Source organism: Ambystoma mexicanum, chromosome 5q (genome assembly GCF_040938575.1).
Source record: "Ambystoma mexicanum isolate Mex_15411 chromosome 5q, UKY_AmexF1_1, whole genome shotgun sequence".
In the NCBI taxonomy this organism is placed as follows: Eukaryota; Metazoa; Chordata; class Amphibia; order Caudata; family Ambystomatidae; genus Ambystoma; species Ambystoma mexicanum.
In genome coordinates, this window is record NC_090933.1 from 347,944,306 (window position 1) to 347,956,597 (window position 12,292).

Below are 12,292 nucleotides of genomic sequence, written 5' to 3' on the forward strand. Positions count from 1 at the left end.
ATAGTGACCGATGTCACCACTTCACTGGTCAGATTGTTAGAGAGGTGTGTAAGGCACTAAGAATTTTGCAACAGTTTCACTGCACTTACTACATGCAGTCAAGCGGCACAGTGGAAGGACGAAATGGCTATCTAAAGCTCAGGTTGTCCAAAGTGTGTCCGGAAGCTGGCCTGAAATGGCTGCAGGCATTGCTCCTAGCACCATTTGCCATGCATAATAACCTGCAGCGCATCTATGGCCTGTCTGCACATATTCTTACAGGGTTAATCCATGCAAATGGGAATTGCTCCCCCAGCAGTTACACATTTCCTGAGTCTGCACCTAGAAGATGAGGCTGTTCTTAATTATTGTCTCACGTTGGTCAATACTGTTGGTTCTCTTCATGCACAGGTGAGAGCTGCCTACCAAAACCGGCGACTGCCCTCTGCCATCTATTAGAACCAGGTGACTGGGTCCTTGTGAAGGGCCAGCAGCGAAAGTCTGCACTCCAGCCCAGGTGGTGTGGACCACTTTAGGCGTTGCTGACCACTTGCCATCACACATCATTTCCAGTCTTTGGCCTTGTCAAACTGCATTCATTCATAAACGTTCAGTTGGAGGGTTTGAGGGTGTTTGAGGGTGTTTTGCTCACACCCACCTTCTTGTGACTCTCTGTGACACTTCACACTTGTGCCCTTTTCTGTACTTCGTATTCACATGGGCATTTGAATTGTTCACTTTATTGGTGCATGAAGGTTTTTATTCCAGTCAACACTTATAATGCATAATTTCAAAGTTTCATTCAATTCAGTATTTAATAAGCATTCATGCCACTTAATTGTGAAGTTCCATTTAGTTTGGTATTCAATTTGCATTGGTTTCACTGAATTTTAAGGTTCCGTTCAATTTGGTTTTCAATAAGCATTACTTTCACTTAATTTAAAAGTTCCATTCAATTCGGTATTCACTATGTATTTGTAGGAGCGCCCCGGTATTTAAGCGTCTTCCCCGACACTCGCTTGTGGTGTCTCCTTTGGGCGAATCCCTCTGCTTCTCCTTCTCTGCTGAAGCCGGGAAACTCACTCTCTCAAGCTCTGCTCACCTGCCGCGTGTCTCTTCCTGCACGCTGGCAACTGGAATGCTCCTTTCCAGACTTGGATGGCCTCCTTTCTTCTTGGTGCTCTCTCGCAGCTCCTGCTGCTGATCCGCTTCCACAGAGGCTCCCGGACTTGCAATAGTTAAACGGCCCACTGGCTACAGACTGTGCAAGTCTTCTGGGGAATCTGCTGGCATCCTAGCTCCTCGTCTGGTCCCACCACGGCTGCCTCCTCTGAAGAAATGTCCTTTGCTGGTCTCTCCCACACAGGCTTCCCAGTTGCTCTTTGTTCTGCTCCATTGGTCTCTCTTTACACACTTGCAGCCCCTTCACAGGCTGCAGGTGTGGCTCTCTGATGAGACTTGCCTGACCATAATTAAAGGAACATGCATGACCCTTATAACTCCTTGTAGGCATCTTCCTTGTCCCAATACTAAAGTGGTGAAAGGGTGTTGTGTTCATTACTCTTAGTTGCCTCTTCTTCATCCCAGTACTGTCAAGTGTCATATGTGGGGAAATTAGGGGAACAGCTGAATAGTCACCCATAAAGGCAGGGGAAGGGTTTGGTTTATTCTCAATAGGATAAGGGGGATACCATGTCTCTCTTAAGGATACCCCACTCCCAGTTCCCAAGGACCATCCACCCAGGTGATCCTCCCTCGCTTTTCCACACCCATGGTCGGGATCCAAGAGCGATGGCCTTTCCCTGGCCACCTGAGAAGAGGATCCAGGGGATCTAGGAGTGAGAATCCCTTCAGGTTTCTCACAGTACGCCAACTAGCAATGACCTCTTTACATGTGTAGTTCTACAAAATTAATAGTGGAAGTTAGGGAGTGAAAGTTGAAAGAGAGCTAGAATGTGACAGCGATTGGACTCTGTGATGAATGTATTTAAGGAATGTGAGTACATATGGAGTGTTATGAAAATAGATTGAATGGGAATGGGGAATGATGGATTGGTGGAGAGTTGTTAGTTATGTACTCTCATTTATCTAGGTTTTCAGCAATGAAGAGATTGAACCACACAAAAGGTTATTAAGTAACACTATTATAAAAGTTATACTAAAAGAGACTTTCCTTTGTTGCAGAGAATTATGAATATCTGTACTGAATTAGGAACTGCAGCAAATTAAGCCATTAAAAAGGCTACATAAAGATATCTGAAACGCATATGCAATACCATATAAGTCAAAGAATACTGACTATGCGGTCGGGATTATTTTTTTTTAAATCAATTTCACTTTTATTGTATAAACACTGGAAATATATGTTTGAGAATTAAGTATGAGTGCAGTGTGAGTTGAAAGCACAGAACTGGAAACTATAATTTGTTATATTTTGTGTTCCAATTCATTTGAAAAATAAATGTGATAACTTTGCTTTGATTAAAGTTGTTTTCTGGCCATAGTAAGATTACTACATAAGATAAGGGGGGATCACCAACTGGAGTGCTCACGAATCACCTGTTGGTAACAATTAGGACAATTTCTTCCATAATAAGAACTGAGCTCGATTCCCCTTCCACAAACTTTGATATTTCACCACAGACAGGACCACCACCCTGGGGTCTGATGATCAGACTGAAGTTTTGGGTGCACACCATGTCTGGTAGCCTGACTACTGTTATCTTTGTTGTTAGCTCACCAATTTGTCTCTGACTCACTGTGACTGCTGCTTTTAAAACAACATGCCATGAAAACGATGGCCTGTCTCCTCGCCCTTGGGTACGCAGTGAGAACACTTACCTTCACCTCACCGAGCAGTACACCTGCATTTTGAACATCTCAGATTTGTGGGTTTGTGCACACCTACCTCATGATTTGTCCTCCAAGTTCCCCTTAGCCCCCATTCGCTTCAACTGGGGGGATGTCTGCCTGGATCTCAAGCTGGTTACCCAATCCTGTGGCCCCGGAGCCTGTAGTAATTCAAATTCCCAGATGGGGTTTACTGGTCCACCAAATTTCCCCACCCCAAATCAAGTATCCAGAAAACTTGCAGCACTTCGCCTTTCATCTCAGACTACTGGCCTCATATGCTACATCAACAGAGGTACACTATTCATAGGAAACAGCAAGTGTCAATATTACCTTTCAACCAATGCAAGCGCAGTCAATGTGACGTTTGCCTTTGACCCTGATTTCACCTTCATACAATCGGGGTACATCACATATTACATAACATATTTCATCTGTGGGGATAAATCTTACCCTTGGTTGCCCATTCATTGGGGAGGAAGTTTTTACCTGGGCTATGTCCTACCTGCCGTTTGGCACACCAGCACCTTCCTGATGCATCCCTGCCCAAAATGAATCACTGAATGGAAATGGTTCACTGTTGGAATGGACTACCTCATGCCAGCCCTTCGGGTCGAACTGAACTGAGACTGCCTATCACGAGTGATTGAAGATTTTGCAAATGCTACTGCATCCTCCCTGGCATTACTGTCCCGCCAACGGGTAGCCATCCAGACAGTGGCCCTCCAGAACCATATGGCACTGGCCACTGAGGGGTCAGAAATGCCAGACGGACACAAAGGTAATGTTTTATCAAGATCAGCCATTTTCTTTAAAAAAGGGATGGGATAAATGCCTATCTCCCTATCCTAACAGAGAGGTCCCTGCCTAACAACCTAAAACTAAAGAAAAGTGACCTAGTGTCCAAGAAATCTCTGAAGCTCACACTAATATACATAATCAAAGTATACAAGAAATGTATGGCTAATGTTAGTTCCACAAAATAATGTATCAGTTCAAACTTAAGGAAATCTGAAAGCACTCCTTGTGACCAGGGTTGGGCTCCCTCCCCTTCGAACAATTCAGGAATACTTTGAGCACAGTTCTGACTCAACAAAGCTCTGTTTAAGGTAACACAAACAAGTCTCTTCAAACCACTGTGACACAGCAAATGACGTTTCAACAAATCTTTCTTCACAATTCCAAACAACTAGTGTTTTCCACAATATAATTCTTAAAAGGTAAATCTCTCTCTTTTATAACACAAGTTCAAAACTGTTAGGGAGCAATCTCCAGAATGGCTAATTTCCCTTACCTACTGAGTCCCTCGGCAGCTTTGCTGGATTTCTAGGATTTATTTTTTTCACCTGGTAGGAGTGTGAGCCTTTTTCCCACTCTTACATGTGTTTTGCTGTGTGTGTTTTCACTTTTTGTGTGATCTTGAGCACTGGAGCCTCACCTACTCCATGGCCTCATATTTTTATGTGTGTTACACAGCACCTTCAGTGCAGTGACACAGGGTTGTCTTTGAGACTTCCCACCGACTCCATTCTCTGGGGCTGACAACTGTCCCCCAGAAAAGGGTAAAGTTGCCATTAAGTTTACCTTAGTCACTTTAAACCACAGACCCAGTACACCCCATCTTACATGGAGTATTGGAAAGGGTTAACTCTTATCCCTTTTTGTCTGTGCCTCTTGAAGCATTGTTTCGCTCCCTTTACATTAAGACTTGGCTGGTGGCAGTGGTATCTACCCTACCTTTTCTACCGCGATTATCTTATATAAATGTGGTATTGTTTTAGGCTATTATATTAGCCTCAAACATAAACCTGCTTGACCAAATACATTTTATTTTGGCTCCGGCTGGGCTTATTCGCCATTTCTTTTTGTTAAAGTCTTTCTCGTGTGTTTTTCTGCGCGCCAAACCGGGGATGACTCCTTGTTCGCTGACTTTTCGCGGGCTTCTGCATAGAAGCCCTCCTTAAGGCGCCTGAAAGTCTAGGTAGGCAGGATGTGAGGGAGGGATCTTCGAACCCCTGCCATGGGTTCCCTTGGTAACCCAAGTCACACTCCTGTTTGATTGGCTGAGGGGACTGTCCTTGCCAGGACAGCCACCCTGCTGTGTGATTGACAGCCAGGCTGTATGAATGGGGAAAAACTGCATAAAATGCAGGTCTCTGGGACTGGAAAGGCAGAGTCGCCACTGGAACGAAAGAACCAAGGAGGAACTGGCAGAACAGGACGCCTACAACGACTAAACCGCCCAGTGAAGCCCTGCTGCAGTTCCGAATCTCCAGAATCCGACGACAGAGAAGATCCTCCAGGAAACTTCTTCCCTTGAGCTGGTGGGACCAACCAGTTCACCCAAACTACAAGCCAGGTCCCCTCCTCTGGTCGAATTTGCTGTACAGAGCTATAGTGGGCTGGATAGCCAGGAAAGTCGGACCCTGCTTGGGTTTTAAGGAGCGCACCTTTATGCTTTGCTCTGCTGCTGGTTTCTACCCTGGGTAATGCAGGACCCTCCAGTCTTCCTACTTCTTGTCAGTCCGACATCACTTCAGGAACCGTGAGCCTGCAGGAACTACCAGGAACGTCCAGCTCCCTCTCCGTTTTAAGGTACTGTGCAAATCCGGTTGTCCGTTTCGTTCAACCGCGGTGAAAGTGTTTGAAATCTTTCTCCAATCCGAGGGCTTGTCCTTCTCTTCTCTTTGAACTAACTTTTGTGTCAACCAACCTCATCCGGAAACCATGCCACAAACTTTACCTCAAACTACCCTGAACTGTGTGAGCTTGAGAAAAAGACTTTTGACCCATTGACTTTGGCCCTAAGCCTTTTCTACCTGATTCTATCTCTGTAGTTCCTCTTGTTCAATTGCCTTGAGTACTTACTTGTTGGTTTGACCTAATTTCTAATAACTTTGTTTTTTCCCTCCCTTTTAAATTGCTTGTGTGCCATTTTGCTCCCTCTTCATTTCGTGAGCTTAACTTGTCTGGAAATTAAGGGAAGTGGTGTGGTGTATTAAGAGTGTGATTTTTTAAACTGCTTATAATAGTGTACTGTTATACAACTGAAGAGTGAAATAAATGTATATTCTTTTACTTGAAAACCTTGAGTCAGTGTTTGACTGAATCATAGTAATTGCTGTCCTTTGTGTAACTATTTGATACTGCTCACTTACTCTTGAGATAGGTCTGGCTGCACCGCTACTGCTACCACTATAACTGTGTAGTACAGGCTTGTACCAAAGGTGATATTGTACTGTCACTTGTAGTCTTAATTGTTTGTGGTGTTCCCAAGGGGTACTGCATATAATTCTGCCTAACACAAACCAAAGCAATTGTTCTTTTTCAAAAGATGCAACACATTTTAGCATTTCACACCTTCAATTGAATTACTTTTATCAGGATAACAACAACTTCTCTTGGTGCACATTCTTCAAATAAACGACTTGTCAAGATAGCACAACAACTTCTCTTGGTGTACCTTCTTCAAATAAAATACTTTTGTCAGGCTAGTACAACTACTTCTCTTTGGGAGGCCACAGCTTGTCAAACAAATGATAAGGTTAATGACCTCTTTAATTCAACAAAGGTCTTTCCATCACACCTTTTTACCATCATTTTTCTCCATCAAATCATCATCTTCCCTGGTATACTCGCCCGCCAGGACTAACTACTATGATCCCTTTCCTGGTACACTTGCCAGCCAGGAAGAAAAACTCCTACAAATACATTCTAACTTGATGCCGATATTGAATCCAAGATTCTCCACACCAATCTCTCTTGGAAGGAGGGTGAACAATAACTGCCTTTTCTTATAGTCTCTTGACTCATAGTAATGTGTGTTCCAGTCTACCCCAAACTGAGAACTTGATTTAGAAGAATTATTCTCAAAGTGTCTCTTAATTACTTCTTGGTAGCCTCTTGACTGTTGGCAGTTTGGGTTACAAGTTTCCCCCATTTGATATCCAAAAAAGGGAGAGTTGTTGTTATGCTCACCTGGTATCCACGGGGACGCCCCTCTGCCCTGGTTGCTGGATTCACCCTGGACTCTTCCCGATTCCGGATGGTGCCTTTGATGGAGGTCGGGCCTGAAAGCACAGGAGGACTGGATTTAGGAACAGATTTCATCTCCTCCCACCTGCCCCTGGATTCGACCTGATGGCCCACTCCTCACCTTGTCGCGATGTCTGGCGTGCTCTCCATCCTGCCTTCTGTGCAGGTGTGCGTAGTTTTCTGCGGGCTTGAGCGACCGAGTTAACTTCACTGGGGCTGACCCATTCGGGTGTCTTTAAGGAGGCAAGTCTGATTACAGCAGTCTTTATATGTCCTTGCCTTTCTTTCTTGCGATTAATGTCTTTCTTTATTTATTCCCCCTTAGGTGCAGGGAGGTTCGATGAATGCGTAGCTTGGATCGGGCTCCTACCAGAATGGAGGACGCAGGAGCGTACAATGAATTGGTAGGTAAAGCGTGAAGTGCAGCATTGTAATGTCCTTTTCTTGCTAACCTGTATTCTGTATTCCTTTTCAGGTCGCAATGGTCTTTCCGGGTGTGTGAAGAATCCTGGAAAGATGCTGGCCAAGAAATGCCCAGCCAGGTGGGGTTCTCATGATGAAGGCGGTAAATGCCGTGAGTAACCTGTTTTAACGTTGTCTTTCTTTCTCTCTTCCTCCAGGTGCTTCATTCCGGTGCGTTCGTGGTGTCCCGATGATGCTGCCGACTGGATGGATGACCGCGGGCAGCAGGAAGACGGACAATTGACGGATGGAATTTGCGGGTAAGTAGGGACTGTTCATGATGTTCTTTGTCTCCTCTGCAGGTCCGCTGTTCTGTAACCTGGGTGTGGTTTATATAGCCCTCCAGTAAAGTAGTCCAGATAAAGTAGTCCGGGCTACCACACCCAAAACACTGCACCGCACAGTCTGGTTCTAAGAACTAGACTGTGTGGGTGCCTCCATGTTGATTGCAGGCCTCCAAGGAAAAAGTAGTCCCTTCAAGACAGTGTCCCATCCTGAACATGAGCCTGGCACCAAAGGCGCCAGGACTGACTCCAGGAGAGTCCATGAAGATAGTGTAAGGCCCTTGGGCCCCAAATGAGCCTTGAGTCTTAACCCTACTTGGCATGTGAACACGCCAGTGGGGTTTTGGGTCACAGGTCGTGACAGTTGTGCCGTTGTCGCCTATGCATGGTTTCATGGTCTTTTGGCCCTCGGCATTGCGGGATATATGCTTTCTCCCATGTATCCCCCAAAAGGGGATTTATGCCTTTGTTGTTTTATTGTGGTTTTCTCAAAACTGGTTATAAACGTTCTCCAATTGTAGTCCCCTATGAGGGAAGTTACATTCTTGCCACTTCTGCTCTGTTTCTTTAATTGTTTGATATTCACAATTATGAAGTTTCTGCTTGAGGGGGCTAGCCGCCATGAAGTAGGTTGTCTCCATAGCTATCTCCCGCTGGATCCTTCAAGATCCGTTAAAATGAAATGCTTCTCAGCAGACATCTGGCCCGAAAGTAAGCAAGTGTGGAGAGAAAATTTAAGAATGCCGGAATACAAACATGTCCTAAATGTGGGGAGGTGAATACGGGGCTGATACACATGTTCTGGGCATGCCCGGAAATAGGAAGATTCTGGGGTGAGGTAGCTCAGCGCTTGAATGAGAGAGGGCTTAAACTGGAAGTGGGATCTATGTGGCGTGCATGGTTGGAGAATTACCCAGACCACGTAGCACCAAACATGTGAGCAAACTGAAGGACTTGGCCTGCATACTAGCCAAGCATAGAATTGTATGAGCTGGAAAGCCATTCACATACCAAGGGTGGAAGTGTAGTGGCACGATCTCCTGAAATGGGTGGATGCGGAGACAGTGGTGTGGAGCAAGGCGGTTGGCAGGGAGAGAGAAGACCTGGGGGAGACATTGATGGCTTGGAGGCATCTAGTGGCCACTCTGAGCCGACCCAGACTGGCACGGGGGTTGATGACTCCTCGATAGGCGAAGGTGACAACACACTCATAGTTGATACATCGGCAGTGGATGTTTTGGAATAAGCGTGGGTGGAGCAGGATTATGTGGGAGTAGATGTATAGATCAAGATTTGGAAGTACCTTTGCAGTTGTTGTGGGGTTGTTTATGTTGTTAAAACCAATAAAAATATCTTTTTTTATAAAAGTGTGGAGAGAAAGTTCCCGTGAGCGCATTATCAACAACAGTGCGTGGAAAAGTGAAGAGACAACAAGGCCCGGCCAAAGATGGCAACCGAGATGCAACGATAGGGATGACTGCAGGACTGTGTCTTGGAACGCGGAGAAAAGCGAGTGTAACCCGGTAGAAGAGAGGAGAAGCTACGCAGTGAGGTGCAACCACCTTGGGAAGCATTGAAGCACTTACAGCATCAAGGAGAGAGAACTGTTGCCGCCGTGAAGGGGCCAGACAAATGCACACAGAGGTGCGCACTGTAATGTTCACTGGTGCCTGGGGGAAGAACAATAAAGACATACGGACGCCGAGAGTAACACCAGTAAGGGCGACATATGGTAGCCACATGCAGAGTTCTGTGCATACTCCCACTAGGACTGCATAACATCTGCACTAGCGCTGCAGAAGCAGAGGCTCACTTTGGCAAACCCGGGCTGCGGGGTGTTGTCGGAAGTGGTATCCACCTTCCTCCGCAGAACGCAGAGAGCCAGCAAGACCCGGCGGCCTCCCTACTAGGAGGTGGTACTGACACCAAAGGGATATGCGAATGCGAACACTCGCACAAGGACAACGGGTGATAGGAGAGGAGAGATGAAGCAAAGGGAAAGGCGGTGCAGCTGATGGGGCATACTTAGAATAGGATATTAGCAGCTCATAGACACTGCCCCGGACACCGGCAATGCCGGGGGAGACCCACATGCCCAGAGGAATCCAGTTAAGGCGCCTCACGTTGCGCCCTAAAACCCAGTAGCTGCGCAGGGTTGGCAGAATGCAGTGGCCAGCCAGCTATGAGGCAGTAACAGCTGCAAGAGACTGCAGAGCGCAGACACCAGCACAAGGATAGCAGGAGACTGGAGAGGAAGGCTAAGGCACCGAAAAGGAGGGAAGCAGTTTGGGTACACCTAAAATAAGACTTAACCAGCTCTCATTCACTATCATGGATAACAGCAATGCCAGCAGGAGGCCCATACGAACTGTGGAATCTGGTTAAAGCACCCTAAATTGCACCCCAATACTCACCAGCTATACATTGTGCATAAATATTTGCGCACCGCCACCACAAAGTTCCACAGACTGCATGCCTCTCAAACCTGCAAAGATGAAGGCAGGACAATAGTTGATTGAAAATTACCCCAGAGCAGGGCAACAGGACCCAAAGGGGAACACAGAGCGCCCACAGACGAAAGTAGACGAAAGTTGGAGACACTATGGAACTGCATAACCAAGCCAGGCAGGCCATTGCAGACCTCAAGGCCTCATTAGGGACAAAGATTTATGTGGGACTACTATGCCAGGATGTTTGTGGCCTGGCGGAGCGCACCACTACACCCGAGGCTCAAGTGAAGAAGAATGCAGACGAGCTCCAGGAGACGCATGCTAACGTCCATGTTTTGCAACAGACAGAAAACAGAAAACAGGGTAGAGGAAGCGGAAGGCAGGGCCCGAAGGAACAATATCCACATAGTAGGACCGCCTAGTAGGACCGCTGGAGGGAGAAGAAGGCACAGAACCCACTACATATATAGAATATGCGACTCCAAGAAATTGGGCCCAGCAACCTTACGCAAGGTTTACAATTGAGAGAGCACACAGATCGCTAACGAGACGCCCACCTCCTGGGGCCCCTCCCAGACCAATAATTGCAAAGGTCCTGAATTACAAGGACAGGCAGAAGATACTGGCCTACTCCAGACAAGGAGGGGTACTGAAAAGAGCCCCAGCAGATCTGCCAGTTTACCCTGATTACAGTTTCCAGTTCCAGAAAAGCCGGGCACAATTCACGGCAGCCAAAGCCAGACTCAGAGCAGCGCGCCTAAAATACATGCTAATTTACCCGGCACGACTGAAAGTCTTACACAAAAACAGGGCGTGGGTCTTTGAACTTCCAGAGGAGGCACAAGTATGGATGTATATGGAGAAAATATGTCCTGACGAAAGAGACGAGACAGCAGACCACGGGAGGCGCAAACTGGACAGGCCTTGACTGGCAACAGTATTCGACGGACAAACTGCCCCCGGAGGCTGCGGACCACCAGCGCATCCTGGGCAACATCAGACTGCTCATGGGAGCCCCAGGACACGAGGGCTCTTATGGGACGTACAACGCCTGCCTGAGGAGCTTATTATTTGGTTTTGAACTTGGGCTCTGAATTTTTGATCACATCTACATGGCGGGAGATGCCATCAGCTAATAACACAAATTACACAAAGAGAGACAAGACTTACGGCTGTGCTAAGCCACATCCTCTGAGTTCCATTTTAGAAGGTACTTGTTTTATGCATGCACCCACTGTGCAGTGGCCTGGGGTATGAACACCAAAGGTCAGTGTGGGAAGCGGATGTGCACGAACATGGAAGAAGATGTTGGGCAGTTGTTATTTGTGTGGGGAGTTGGGGAAGTTAAAGGGGATTGGGGTTTGTCCACCCAATGTCAATGAAGAACAGTAGCATATCACACTTAAATGGATTGCCAAATGGTAGCAAGGGCGTAACATTAAAGTTACTTACTTGGAACCTAAGGGGTCTAAATGCTTATGTGAAGCGGAACAGGGTTTGTGCGTACCTGAAAAGGTGCAGGGTGGATATTGCAATGATGCAGGAGACACACCTAACAGCCGAAAAACAGTCACTATTAGCTAATAAATGGAGTGGGCAGGTGTTTGACTCACCGTACTCCGCTTATGCCCGGGGGGTTTTAATATGGATAGCGCCCACGGTACCATTTAAGATGACCCACATTAAAACAGACAACAAGGGCAGAATGGTCCTAGTACAGGGTCTCCTTGAACACGTTGACACCTGTATTATTAATATGCACGCACCCAACCACAGTGCAGCAGTATTCTTCCAAACACTATTGGGGTCATTACGAGGTAGGAGGTAACCATTCCAACCTTGGAGGGCCTGGTAATTCCTCATTCAAGGAACCCATCCCCATTCCCATTTGAGCCCCCATAGGGCTCAATGGAAATGGGGAGGGTGCTAACAATGGGCCCGTTAATAATGGGCCTGTTGTTAGCACGCGGGACCCGCTAAGGACGCCTGGTTTTGCCAGGCGTCCTTAGCGGGTCCCGTGAGCAGAACTCGTAATGAGGCGGTAAGGGGTTGACGGCTCCGGCACCTTTACCGGCGCCGTTAACCCCTTACATCCTACCTCGTAATGACCCCCTATATCTGTGACTGGGCTCATATAGGAATAGTAATATTATATGGGGGGGGCGATTTGAACTGCACGCTTAACCCACTCCTAGACAGATCAGATGCTAAGCATAGCAAGCCAGCCCCACC